This window comes from Polistes canadensis, unplaced genomic scaffold, assembly GCF_001313835.1.
Source record: "Polistes canadensis isolate GaletaPanama2010 unplaced genomic scaffold, ASM131383v1 scaffold_11, whole genome shotgun sequence".
Lineage (NCBI taxonomy): Eukaryota > Metazoa > Arthropoda > Insecta > Hymenoptera > Vespidae > Polistes > Polistes canadensis.
The window spans coordinates 759,762-774,889 of NW_014569558.1; the positions used below are offsets into that span (position 1 = coordinate 759,762).

The following is a 15,128-nucleotide window of genomic DNA, read 5'->3' on the forward strand; positions in this document are numbered from 1 at the left end:
AGATAACTTAATGGCCTCTTAATCGCCCATTTTACACGTAAGCACTTTTGCATTATCTTTTTTTTATCCTTTCATTTTTTCATATTTACATTATTGACAAAAATTGAAATTATACTAATTTATAGTATGAAACCATTGGCTATTAAAAATATGTTTTTGTTTAAAATGCCAATTTAGTGTTTTCAAATGTAAAATAGAACATTTCGAATTTGTATTAAAGTATCAAGTTTACTTTTTTCTTCTAATATCTCTAATAATTTTGTGATTATTCTACATATTAAAATTTTGGGAAATTTTGTTTCGAGATACACCATTTTATGCTTTCCTTCTATTAACTAAATGAATTCATTCACTCTCATTTTTTCTGAACAGCATAGACTGGACCTAAAAAACAAAATTAATATCAATATTATTATATAACCGAAAAACAATTATATTAAAACAAATATAAGAAAATATTAATAAAAGTAAATAATATAAGTAACATAAAGGAAGACCTAAATTCCATAGATTCCAATTCCATAATTTTTTTTTTTAAAATGTCTAATGGTTAAAAGAAACTCACGTGTACTGACCTACCACAATGAATAAAACATAATGGCAGGCTAGAACATTAGGTCTGTTTTATTTGATGCTTAAGATTAACCGTTAAAGATAAACTCTGTTATGTCACGTGGCACACTTTCGTGATTGTTATATCGTAGTAGAGTATCTTAGTGACAATAATCACATCACGCCTTGCACTACCAATGATGATTGATGCTCGGCCCTGAGATCGAAACCACCTGAGCGTTAACGGCCCAAGGATGACACAGCTGATCTTAGCAAGGTCGGCTTCTCCATCATGTTCTTTTCTTTTCTCTTTCTTCTCAACGGCTCGTTTTATATACCGTGCTGTAACGCACCTTGCACTTCCAGGTCACTTGGTCATATCTTGTCTTCCGTTCGTTCACCTGAAATTAATATATAGTCAATATCATCGCAATAGATAGATGAATGTATCGATATCGCAAATGAAACTTTCTTGTCAATTCTTATTGGCGAGAAAAAAACTTGTTCCCCTATTGAGAGGTACTTTAAAATCTTCCTGAGAAATCGATTGTTAATCTTAAATAAGAATAATCATAATACGCAAGTCATTGGAATATCTAATCAGTTGAATATCTTAATTGGTTGATATAATCCTTGAAAGGAGTATACAATAGAGTATTACTTTCAAAAGATCTATCCGCAAGGTTTTTCTTGTCACAATATTTTCTTTAAGCTCTATTGTTAGCTTCAACAGAGATAATCTATCTTAAAAAACCAAACTTCCTCCGGGGCTACAGCGTTAATCTATTTGGAACCGCCCTCGAGTATTTATGAGGATTAACGTGACTTAAGCTCCCTTGGGCTTTAACTGTTGGTCTTCAACAGCGGTCAATATTACACTTCTACACACAACTAATTATTGAAAATTTACAGTCAGAAATAAATACCAATTATATTATAATTTATTCAAAATTTTATATTTTCTAATATTTGTTGTTCATTCAATCTTTTTTTAAATACAACTTGTATAAACAAACTTGTTTATTTAATTAATTTTAAAATTCGCGCGTTTCAATGTGATTCGTCGATACTACCGACATCTGATTGAACTTCACTTCAAGAATTTTTCGGACTTCTAGTAAAAATCCAATCAACTTTTCGATTATTTCTCAAGACATTTACGATCAACCTCAGTGAACCTTTGTTTCCAAATAATTTAATATTATTTGTTGATAAATTAAACATGAACCCTCTGTTCGATCGCAAACAAGCGAACGTAGTTGTCGGTTATACTTACCAAAAAAGCAGGTGAATCACAATTCTTTCCCTAGGGAGAAGTCTACAAGAGCCAATGAGCGAGGGTTGTCGTTAAAGCAACGCCGATGGTGGGAAGGCAGTCGGAGTTTTGCAGGTCAAGGGCCTTCCTCCTATCGACCCGGCAACTGCTATCCGCCCCCACGACGCCATTATTTGATGGCTGCGTCTATATATCTGTGCGTATACTTCTATCTCCCTCTTTCTCTTACAGACATATAGACACATACACCCTCAGTTAATGTCAGCTACTATATTCCACCACTATCTTCCTCCTCCTCGTCTCCCCCTCGCCTCCTGCACACATAATTTTACGTATTAGGATCGTTTCATGGCTCACGCTCAAACTTTTCTACTGCTCGAGCATGAAACTGGAAGCCAGCTTATATAGAGTTTGGAAAACCGAGTAGAAATTGCACCCTGGAGATAGATTATGATCAAAAATGTATAATATTAATTACCTTGGAGTTTCTCTATCGACTACTTTAGACTCCTTATTAGTTATTACATAAATCAGAAGTTCTTAGTTGTTAGATATTCAATATATATTATCTTAGGTGAAATAATTTATTTCTTTACGAAGTTAAATATGATCTTAAGAAAATTATATTAAGTAGTTATTGTTCTTTTTGTTGTTGTTGTAAGTAGCATGTAGAAATAATAATATTATCATTGATTCATTTGCATGAATAATATTAAAATATCGAATATATTACGAATCAACATCGTGAGATCGTCAACTTTGAGCAGTGTACATCTAACGGATATAATGCATCCCGCAACATGACTTACGTACTTCTTGAATGAACGCCCAATGAATGCATTGATGGTAAGAAGATGCGATCTACATCGAAAGTTTCTTGCTTCATCCAGACACCGAATACATTCTTGTCCTACCTGTTTTCTAAAGAGACCAACAAATTCTTACATTAATTTTACATGAAATACAATATATACTTCCTATAATGCACATATAATTATAAGATGATTGTGAACGATTTCAAAGATATATACTCGATGTCCTATACAATAATATGAAATGATTACAAGAGATGTTTAATATTCGATAAAAAAATGTTTCTAACGATTAAGAAAAAAAAATAGACAAATCTTAGATCTTCCGTTGGCGTGTAAAGAAGAAAATGTAATTTGAAAATATCATTTACATTGATTTCCATCGAATCGAAGGTCGTCGGGTCGTTCTCTCTGCTACAAAGAGAAACGACATTCGTTCTAAAGTCTCGTTTCATGGCCGTAGGGGCAGCGAGCCGACGAGTAAACCAATAAACGAGGCTACCATCTGCTTGCCAGCCGGTATCTTTCTTCGTCCTTCTCTTTTCATCCTGTATCCGTTCATCTCTCGTTCGTCCGTTGCTTTTCGTTTCTTTGCTTCTCTCTGTCCATCTTCTTCTCCCTTCTTTCTCCCCCATTTCCATTCTCTCTATCTCTTTCTCTCTCGTTCTTATTCCCTCTTAACAATTCAGTGGACCATTTTATTCGCTCCTAAAATGAAATCCAAACAACGACTCAGCATTTAAGCGTAAATTGTTCTTATGTATAAATTTGTTTGTTTTTATATTAATCCATTGCAGCCATTTAATTAACTCTCTCTCTCTCTCTCTCTCTCTTGGTCTGTAAAATAAAAAAATAAAAATATTACTCGAACTGTAGATCGAGTTTGATTATTCGTCTGGAATGCGATTGATTTATACGACTTAAGGATATTTTATTATCGTTGTGAAAAGAAAAGGGGAAGAAAAAATTTGTTCTTTTAAGCAAGTCAAAGAATTTGAAAATATCGCCCAGGTCCATCCCTGAAACCAAGGTCTCGAATGAAAGAAAAAAATGAACGAACAGCATTATTTGTGACTTTACGAACTTACCTGGTCGAATATCCGTAAAAGAAAGAATAGGAAAAAAGCAAGAACACAAAAAAAAAGAAAGTTAGGGGTATAGTATCAGGTCAGTTTTCGTGATTTATTGCCGTTACAAAATAGCGATGGGGGGCATGCTTTTTTCTTCTCGATCGTAACCTAATATCTACGAAAGCTTTCTATTTCTGTTGGAACATTTTTGACTACGTTTTAACATTGTTATTTATAAACGAGTGACAATAAGAAACAGTTAATTAATAAATAAATTTGAATTGTCGTCTCTTATATAATTTCGTGTGATAATTTGTATTTACATTTGATAGAATACTGTAAATTAAATTATTATTGCTTACTTCAAATGAAGTTCGTGTGTGGGGGTTTGAATAATTTGTGATATTGTGCTGAAGAAAAGTAAATTCTTAAAAATCTTTAATTAGGCAAATGAACCGTTTTAAAGTTCAACACCGTACTGTCTTGTAATTGATCTCTTAGTTGACGTCTACGTATAAGCTTTTGTAATAAAAGTATTATGTGTTGAACATTTGTATAATTAAGAAAGTGTATACTTTCAATGTATAATATAAACTTTCAAATAAACAATAATTATTTATTCGGATTTGAACACGTAGAAAACTAAAAGTATGATTTAGATTGTAACAATAGTCTGAATTTTAATATACTAACTAAATATATTACATTAAACTACGATAGGTTGACTATTGATTAAATTTCACATAGCTACAAATCAATAATAAATATTATTAGATATTGACAATGATATTTTAAAATGGAGTTCAAGCGATTGTGGGAATCGGTTGATATCAACTAAACGGAACATAAGAGATTAACAAGGGCTCATCATCACCGACTGACTCTCTCCTACCCATTTACGTATGACATCAAATGACGTCACTTCTCGCGGAAACGTGTTAGTTTATGATAGTTGGTATATTAATTCAACGCTATACAAGACTCGTGAAATTACAGCGCGTGCGAGTTCCTGTGAATAGAAGCGAAAAGAGATAAATTTCGCGACGGAAAACGCCCGTTATTTCGTTTCAAACGAATGAATGATATATTCATATAATAACATTCAGACTTTCTAACGATTCTTTATAATAGTATTCGTACTTCATCGCATCAACCGACGATTCTTTCATTTTCATGAATATTTATTATCGGCCTACTTTATTAAATGCAATACAATCAAATATTTTATTTAGTTAGAGAAATCAGAAATGAACGGCTATACTCGTTAAAATATATTCTTCAATATTCTATTTCGTATAATTTATTTGACCAAATGAAATTTGTACAAAATAACGAACCTTTTCTATTATAGATAATTGAATGTTATACCCGTTTAATTTATTTATTTGAATTTTCTTTGCTTCGTTGTTTTTTTCTGCTTTTCAGCTGATTCTCTACTTTTGGAAACCATGCTTATTCCTTTAGATTAAGAGAGTGAGCGTTATTTAAATATAACCCGAATATAGAAAATTTGAGTTCTATCCTTGGCTAATAGCTAATCTCTTGAATTTATTTTTCTCATCAGTTTTGAAAATGAATTTAAAACTAATCGAATCTTTAAAGGCAAATTCAAATAAGATATAAATATGCAAGAAAATTCGAGTAACTGATCGAGTGCTTATTGCACATATGAAGATGGTCAAAAAAGCAAAGATATGAAATAAATCTGACGATTGTTTTTTGATAAGTCGTTGTTTACAATCCTTATTCATTCTATTGGTAACAATTATCAAATAAAAAAAACAAACAAATGAAATTTACCATCCTGTATATTTGAAAATCTCTTCGAAAGAGATGATCGATTTAATCGAATGATTAATAACCGATTATTCTTTTGCTAACTTTCGTAAACCAATTAACAAGTTGTAATGTTGCATAAAAAAATATGTAAAACGTTTTTGCGTGTAAAAAAAGATCGGTAGTTCCTGGTTAATTGTTACAGGAACTACGGTAGCTTTACTTCTTGACTATTAGACAACATGGATACAACATCGATCATCCAATGCTTTGTCGCGTCATGCTACATCTTGTCCATTCACCTATCGATTCATAATATAGCTCCTGTCAGTGCGCATTAACTAATAACTTGCTTTAAAAGAAAAATAAATAAAGGATCTAGAAAGATTAGCGACTTAGCTTTCCCATCTTCTATCACCGAATTCATACTACTTGTCGTCACCTTTTTGATATAATTACAATCTTTATAATGATTAAATATAATTAATGATGATTTTCAAAAATAATAGAACGTTGCAACATAGTTATTAAAAAGAAAGTTACGTAAATGAAAAGATAAATATTATTTGTGTTAAGTGATTAAAATATTTTTATCTAAATTTTGTATCTATTAAAAAAGTTAAAATTGATTTGTGTGTTAAAAAAATGTTAATGTTAAAAAGAAAGTTATATAAACGAAAGGAAATATTATCTGTTTTGATTTAAATTGTATATCTCTCTTGGAAAATGAAAATTTATTTGTTAATAATTTTAATGTGTTAAAAAGAAAGAAAATGTTGAATATGTATATACAAAAAAAGGGGACGAGAGTCTAGAAAATTTTTAATTTAAATTCAAATCTTTCGAGAAATTGGAAAGAATAATATTATCGTTTATAACGTCGCGTGAAATTTTATCAACGCTTTTTCGAGAAAGAGCTACGACTTTCTTGGGTCGCTTAAACGGTGAGTTTAGGGATCGGAAAGTTAGATGTGGAACGTGGGTTGAGAGTGAGTCCTTGATTAAAGTCGTAGCCGGTTTCCCTCCTGCAAACAGCTATGACTAAGAACATAGCCTTTCTGAAAATCGTTACGGAACTTTTGATTAAAAATTCGTTGGAATGTTTGTTCTATACGATAACCAAGATCATTTCGAATCGTGCGATGAATTAATCTGTATATTATCATTGACAAAATAAATAAATATATTAAAAATAATCAAAAATAATTCTAAATATAGAAAATTATCTCTAATGGAATGCAATGTTTTTCAATTATTATGATTTTGTTGGATATTAATAGAGAAGCATTTACGCATTGAAATATACATTTATTGAATCATTAAAACTACTTTGGTTACGAAATAAAATTAATCATGTTAAGAAATGAAGATAATTATGTATGTGTTCGATTGGACGAGTATGTTTTATCTTTTTTTTTTTTTCCAACAGATTTAAAAACATCCGATTGTGAAATAACCCGACTTACTTATGTAAAAACTGAATTAATTAATTCTAATTTTGTTTTTACCAACTTACTTTATCAATCTCTATGAATTCTAATTAAATGTCTCGACGCAATATAATAATTTTAATCGTATATCATTTCCTACGAGAAAACAAAACAAAAAAAACAACATTTGAAAAATATTATTTTTAATTCAAATAAAATTATAATATCTTACCAGAGTTAATTCGATTTTCTTCGTGTTGCCAGTTAAAAAATAAAACATACACGTTGGGTACACTTTAAAAAAGAAACATCATCGTGACGTTCGAGTAGAGCGTGTTGTAAACATGGAAGATCACGCACGAGGATAAAAAAATGGAGACTATAAGAAAAATAAAATCATTGAAATTTGATCGCGAAAGAAGAAACATGAATTGTTTTCCAATATATAAAATAGGAGAGAAAATGAACAAATGAAGAAAAAAAACAAAAAAAAAACAAAAAAAAAGTGAACAAATATTCTAACGAAAAGTTGTTCGATAATATTCGGCAAAATATTGGATGTATAGATTATGTTTACGGGCGTTACGAAATGGCACCTAGTACGCGAGCGAGGTAGAAGAACACTGTGCAAATCGATCGGCGTCTGAGTACCCGCCAGATTGCCCGAGTATTCGCTGGAGTACCAAAATTCACCAATAACGGAGCCACCGTCGACAACGTGGACGCCTATATGCGCCTTCTTATATTCCGACTACAAACCAGAAAACACGCGCTAAGTCGGCTTTGACGACTGGCCACACACTGCATGATCCTATCTGTTCTCCGTTTCTTTCTACTACGTTCTTCTACCTATGTTTATGTGCGTGTATATTACACGGACTAGAAACACGTCTATACTTTTTTTCCAATCCTGAACGAGAATGAAGCGTACTCGCTGACGCGCACGTGTATCAATAATCAGTAAGACAATGTCACGAGAAAATATTTCGTTTCAATTTTCGATCCGCACCCTAATTCTCTCTTGCGAGTCTATGTTTTTTGGGAAGGTGGGGTTAGCTATATTAAATTATTTGTTTAAAGAATTTGTAAGTTTATGTCTTGGATATAGGATTCGATCCGTATTTGGAATAATTCGATGTTATTTACTCTGCTAAAAAAAATGATAACATTAAAAAGAAATTAATATAAGTATTATAAGAAACATATAAATAAGATAACGATGAAATCAAATTATTAACAATTACATTTCAATAAATTACAGCGCAATAAAGGATACTTTGTTATTGAATCAAATAATGATTATAGAAGATAAATAAAATTCTTACCGTTAGTATTAGATTATCTCAAAAGCCAGAAAGAATATCGGGTTGAACATTAGCCGCCATTATCCAATGTTTCGTATGGAAAGTCCTTCCCATTTAATCTGCACGTTCCTCTCTTCTTCATCTTTAAAATAGAATCAAAATGTAATCTGATTTTTGTAGTAGATTTTGTTTTTTTTCTTGTTAGTTGATTAAACTTCTTCGTGTAGTATTATTGACGCAACTGAAGAACACTGGAAGCGTCAATTGTAACGACTGGTCGAGTCTGCGTCGAAAGGAGATTGAAAACGCGCACGGGAAACGGCGCTGGGCGTTGCCATCTTTGGGGATGAAAGCACCCTAGTGGTTTCGAGGGATGCTGTACGTTACGAATAGTGGGGATGAAAGGAGGGAACCTATAAACTTCGAAAGGATACCCTATCTACTTTCTGCTTACCTGATCTCTTCTAGGACGAAAAGCGAACTAACTTCTCTCGCAACCTTCTTTTGTATATATAAACATCATCCTCTTTGTATATTTTAGAAACTCAAATGTTTAGCATTGAGTTTTTATTCTAATAACTGATATTATTAGTATAGCTGATAGCTTGTATTATTGGATTAATCGATGTTTGATATATAAAATAAATATCTCGATTATTTGTTATCTTTATTTTTCGTTAACTATAAATAAATAAAAATCATGGTATATTTTTTTTGACGTGTATTAGTAATATGTGTTACTTTAATCTTTCTACCATATTAGTATTTACATTTATCTATCTTTTTGTTATTATAAGTGATGTTTTAAAAAAAGATTTTTTTATAATAGAAAAAATTATGTCGAGTATCTTTGTAGTTAAATATTTTCGATAACCTACCAGCTGTTGATAAGAATAGTAAATTAATAAAATACGAAATACAGAAGTATGTAGAAGCTTGCAAGTTCCCGTTTTTATCTACCCAGACTCATCCTAGTTATTATATGGGACCACCAGTAGGTGATAATAGGTAGAATACTGTATTCTTTGATAGTATTGTACCGTTCTTTGATAGTTTTGTACCGTCATCACGTTAAGTTAAGAAATCATCGACTGTCGGTAAATGATATCGACAGAGGTAACTCATTTTATATAAGTTGGTAAGCCAGAAGATGCATTTGTGCAACAATCTTATTCTATTTGAACAAAGATAGCATTGCATTCGTTCAGTTTTCGAATTTATAAGATGTATTTTTAACCATTATCTTTTAATTCTTCATATAATTAATTAAAGAACTGACTTATTTAAATAATTCTGAACGAAATGTATTAAATATTGTTCCAATTACATAACGCTATTAATATTTGTATTTTATTTAAAAGAAATTTAAAGTTAACAACACCTAACAAAACATTTATGTGCGATCAAATACGTAATCTCGTTATTTTATGCACAATTTATTAATAATCTAATAAATATTAATAAATATTAATGTGTTATCCAATTGTTGGAATATTTATAATGGATAATTGATTTCTACGCCACTGTAATAAGCTGCAGGTGGTCTTTACTGGCGCGTGTCGGGCTCCACCCTTTGGTAGGCTTAACCAGAAAGGTCCTCCCTCGTCACGATCAACCCCCACTTCTTCTTGACACAATTTGATTCATGATGGCTGCGATGCGATATGGGCGCCATCGTACTCGCAACAATATAAGTTAACAATATTATTTCTTATGGTCGATAAGGCAGAATATATATATTTTCTTCAATTCTATTACCGATTGCATCATTTCTGAATATATTGTTGCAATTGTTTTGTTACAGATGGCATGCCGTTGAAATTGAAATCACGCAAGGGTAGCAATTATTTAACATCCTGTTTAAAAAAATTTCAAATATTGGAGTATTCTAAATTTTTTCTCTACAAAATTTTTGATTAAACAAATTATTTATTTTATATATATATATATGTATATTATTTTATTATTTACTATAACAATTTCAAATTTTTAAGTACAAAATTAATTTTTATATCTTGTTTAAGCTTATGCAAGCTTAGGAACAAATTTCCAATAATTTTGAACCTATAATAGCAATGATATAAATTTTGCAATCGTTCATAGGACAAGAAAACAAGCGTCAGTCGCGATCAAGTTGCGTTATATTCCTTTTCGCGCCCATTATTCCCATTGTCTTGAGTTTTATCTAACCCACGAGCTCCCATGGGGTCAGTATTGTAGGATATGTAACTGACATCGGACAAGGTAGAAGCACGTTTCTTTCTTCATTGAAGATGACGTCAACTGAACCTTCGCGAGACGTTAGCTGTCTGTTCAAACTCCGTTACTAAATTCTATTACCGTAAAAAAATGTAAGAAAAAGACGAAATAGAATTAGAAATCTAGATGGTATCGTTTTTAAAAATTAACTATGTTTATCTATTTTAAAACATAAATATTAATGTAAACAATTTAATTCAAATATTTATTAAATTATTCTTAATATTATGGAATTGAATTAAAGAAAAAGTTCTTCCATTTCTTTTTTTTTTTTTCTACTGACATCTAAGAATGTATTCAAAGAAAAAAAGAATAAGATAAGATGACGAAAGCGTTGAAGCTTCGATAACACATGGATCGATATAGTTGGAGCTTCTTAGAAAAATAAATGATACAATGGCCGCAGTTGTTCCGACTCGAAGGTGGGTTGAATTCTCGTACTTCTCTTCTCCTTGGAAGCTGCTGCCAAATCTCAGCCCTTCGCTACTTGCGTGATTGATATCTGCCTTCCCTTTTTCCTTTATCCATACAATTCGCATTGTGCGCCAAAGAAACTATTTCGTTTTACTTCTGTTTTAAAGCTTATTCGAAACTTTCTTTCTTGCCAGGAATGAATTATTTTTGGTTACGCGTTTATTTAAAAACAAAAAAATAAAGACCATATAATAAATAAATGAAAATGAATTTAACCGAATAATATTGTCTCACAATTTTATATTCGTATTTTATTTCTTAATATCCGATACAAATTTTTATACTAATTGTATGCAGTCTATAGACAGATTAAAAATAACAAAATCCTATTCGAACGGGAAATAAATACAATGAAGAGAAAGGGTGGATCGCAAAAGAAAGATCCTTAGTGCGGGCAGCTTTCAGTTCGATGTAAAGGAAGACCGAGTGACAGGTTAGGACAAAGAGGAGGTGAACAGAGAAACGAAGCAGCACCCTCGCGAACGTTGTCGCTTTCTTTTTACTCCGCGACTACTACGTTAGAACCTGAGGCGAGCAGAACTATTACAATTCACGGTGCGGTGAAACGCACCGTTCTATGCTTTCTCTCTCTTCCTCTCTCGCTCACTCTTCGAATGCTGATGGTGATGGTGATGGTGGTGGTGCTCGTCTCAGCCCTTCTCGTCTCACCGTACTGCTCTCGCGCCCGTCAAGGGAGATTTATAGTAACTCGAATTCCTCGACTACTAGTCGGCCGTAGAGGAGGGTGTTCGGGGGTGTTGGGGGAGAGTAAAACGAAGTAAAGAGCGAAAGGGGGTGCTCCGTGGTTCCACGCTCGAGAGTCTTGGGGGTGGGTGGGTGGTTGGACTGCTGCTACTGCTACACTTACTGCTGCTGCTGCTGCTGCTGTTACTGCTGCCGCTAGCAAGAGACCTTGTGGATGGGTTCGAAGGATTCTGGCCCGCTCGACTGAGTACCTTGAGAGGGTGAAGGTGAACGCCAGTACTCGTCACTCCAACGTGACGGCCGCAGAACTCCGCTTCGTATTTCCGTTGGTTCCTCTTCCTCCCATCCCACCTCCCTCTCTCCTCTTCCATCCCTATTCCTTCCCTCTCTTTTACTCCCTCAGACGGCGATTCGAGAATCGCTGACGGTTGATTCTTCCTCTTTCTTATGAATTTTAAGATCTTTTTCTGTATCGATCATACACGATTCTGTATTCTTAAAATATTGGTTTGATTCAAAAATAACTGAAGTTTTTATTATTAGCAATTTAATGTTGGTTTTCTTCAGGATTTAATCAGAACTGATACATGCTTATATTATTGTTATTATAGTGGAATTTTTTAGATCTTGAATTTATCATGGAAAATAACGAATTTGCACGATTTTATTGTATGAATTTATAAATAATTCGCAAGATTACAGAATAGTTCAGAAATTGTTAGAAAATAAGTTCCTGGACGATTAAGAAACCAGTCAATTGCTACGAGATTTAGGAAAGTATTCTTTGAATGAAAAAAAGGGGTAAAGGAAAAAAGAAATTCAACGTTCACAGGTGTCGACTGACATCGGTCGATGTACACGAACTTTCCATTCTCTCGGGAAGTTCATCAAGTAAGTTGGATTGAAGTAATTCTTGCTTTCTTTGGCACGATTTAGAAAGATCAGATAAGACTTTCATGATTCTACCAAGCGTTCTACCTATAATAGCCACTCCTTAATTATCTATCCTAGATTGCAAGAAGTTACCTTTGATTTGGTAACGTTGCAACGATAAAATCACCCTCGACATCTTCTTTCTTCAGTTACTTTTCTTCTTTCTTTAACGAATATTTGTTTTTGTTTCCTTTTTTTTTCGAAAGATTTTCTTCGCGAATAAATCTACCTAAAACAAAAACCTTTTTTTTTAACGTTGTCCAAAAGAAAAGAAGATATTATTTTATTTGCATCGAGTTGAAATTATTTGTATAATATTTCTTTGAAACAATTTCCTAAATATTTCAAACATTGCTCTATAACATTTAGTCTTAATTCTTTTCAGAAAACATGCTAGAATATTTAAAAAGAATAAGGAAACTACCCTACTGTTCTTAAAAGAAAAACTTTCAAATATATTTGAATACATCTTGGCCTTTCGTAGCATTTTACCATTTCGAACTATTTTTCGAGGTCATTTTACTATTCATTTTCTCACGACCTTATATCTATTCTTGAGAAAAGAGTTTTGTTCAACTCTTTGACTGCTTACTAAGGTTGATTGATGATCGAACACGTTTACTCGAAATTTGCGACAAGGTCGTGCATGTAAATGTCTTAGAACTAATGCAGGAAAAAGGAAGCTTTCGAAAATGTGCTAGAATTTTTCTTACGAGACGTATCGACCAAATGTACGATTTTCTTCTCGTGTAAAATTAGAAAAACGAATGAGTCGAGTAGCTTCGAAAGTTACAAATCTTTAAGATTCGAATATTTTTTTTACAGAATTACTTGTAATAATGTAATAAATGCGTTAAAAAAAAAATTAATAATTATGTAAAATAATCTTTATAAATTTTGTACAACGATGAGATACACTTTTTCTGCGTTTACATTAAACATTTCACAAATAAATATACACGTAATATTCATTTATATGTATGGAAAGTATTATAATTACTATTTATTGTAATATAATAATCATTGCTATTATTTATTAGTATATTTATATGATATAATAACGTTCTGTTTACAATTAGAAGAAGAATGCGACGAAATCAGAAACGGAAGAGCACGATTAGGAAAGATAAAAGCTTTCTACGAGAATGTGGATTACATGTGTGGCGGTATAAATCAATTAAATTATAAATTACTATACAGAATGAGCAAAACGACCACCTGTTGAGGGAACTCGGCGAAGAAGATAGGGTAGGGGGACGAAGAGACGGGAAGGGCTCGCTATCTCGTAAATTCGGAGCTCTCTACTTCCCAACCGCGTACGCGTTCAAATATTTACTTTCCCTTGCCTACTCTTTTTTCCATTACTTTTAAATTTCACATGATAATCCACGATATCTGAATCTTCAATTTTTGCACAGATAAAAAGAAAATCGTATAATTAATTTTTAATCGATTTACGATTAATAAAACAAAATAAATCAAATACGTACAGAAATAAATCTTATTAATTAATATTATTTCAATACTTTTGTGTGCCGCGTACATGTAAGATCAATATTGTATAAATGAAAACGATCGATATAAAGGATGAAGGAATGAAAGAAAACACGGAAGGGAAGATTCTATCGTCTTATTTGCATCTAACTAAAACTTTCTAGCCATTGACTTCATTAGCATCGAGTTGGAGAAGGAAATAAGTATCACGAACGTCTACGATAGGCTTCTTCTTCTTGTTTCTTCTTTTTCAAGAAAAAGAAGAAGAAACAAGAAGAGTTAGAAGGGTAAAATAGGAAAAAGGGGGAAGGGAGTTGGGAAGGTCGATGGGTGCCTTTAGACGTCACTTGGAATTCCAAATATCCGCGAGTTTCTACGATGTAATAACGAATGACACGGGACTTGGAGAGAACAAACGAAACGAGAAAGTCTGTTGGGTGGTGTTGGTGGTATTGGCGGTAAGAGTGGTTTCCAAAAGAGGGTTGAGAGGAATGAGTGACTGCTCTTCGTGAGCTTAGGGGAGGCGAGAGGATTCGAAGGAGGGATGTTTGGAAGGAGAGACTTGTGTGGTATGGGTAGGGAAAGGGTGAGGGGGAGGAGGGTCAAGGTGGAACGACGAGAAAACGAGTGAACGCTACAACCAAGTTCCAAAGGGTCTACGACGATGCTCTCTCCTCTAAGGAAAATTAATCATCCCTGCCAACTCTCGATGTCCCTCGACCCTCGACTACTTTCTTCGCATTCCCAATTATAGGGCCATATCTACTAAAACCGCATCAAAATCTAAACGTAAACACGCATCGTGTTACTTTATTTTTATTTCATCCAAAATTTATCTTTTATTTAGTATATCCTGAGATCATCTCTTCTCTGTGTGACGTGTGTAATATTATTTGATTATTTTTAAGATTAAGTATAACACATCATTGGAATAGTAATGATAATATATATATCTGATGGATATAATCTTATATTAAAACGATGTAGTGTTCTAGCTAAACTTTACATGTTTACCTACCTGTTATACGTGGTATAGCAAAGAA

The 15,128-nt window shown here is 32.6% G+C and overlaps 1 long non-coding RNA gene across 2 annotated transcripts; it reads right to left on the reverse strand.

The window, feature by feature from the left end:
* Positions 1-612: 612 nt before the first annotated feature.
* LOC106793148 lies at positions 613-7,203 on the reverse strand. Of its 2 annotated transcripts, XR_001382381.1 has the most exons (5): positions 7,149-7,203; positions 3,012-3,348; positions 2,642-2,749; positions 1,829-2,142; positions 613-953 (listed from the first exon to the last, which is right to left on the reverse strand). It is a non-coding gene; the product is annotated as an uncharacterized LOC106793148 (long non-coding RNA). The 2 variants fall into 2 exon arrangements; XR_001382380.1 differs by lacking the exon at positions 7,149-7,203 and having other exon boundaries at positions 3,012-3,378.
* Positions 7,204-15,128: the final 7,925 nt, after the last annotated feature.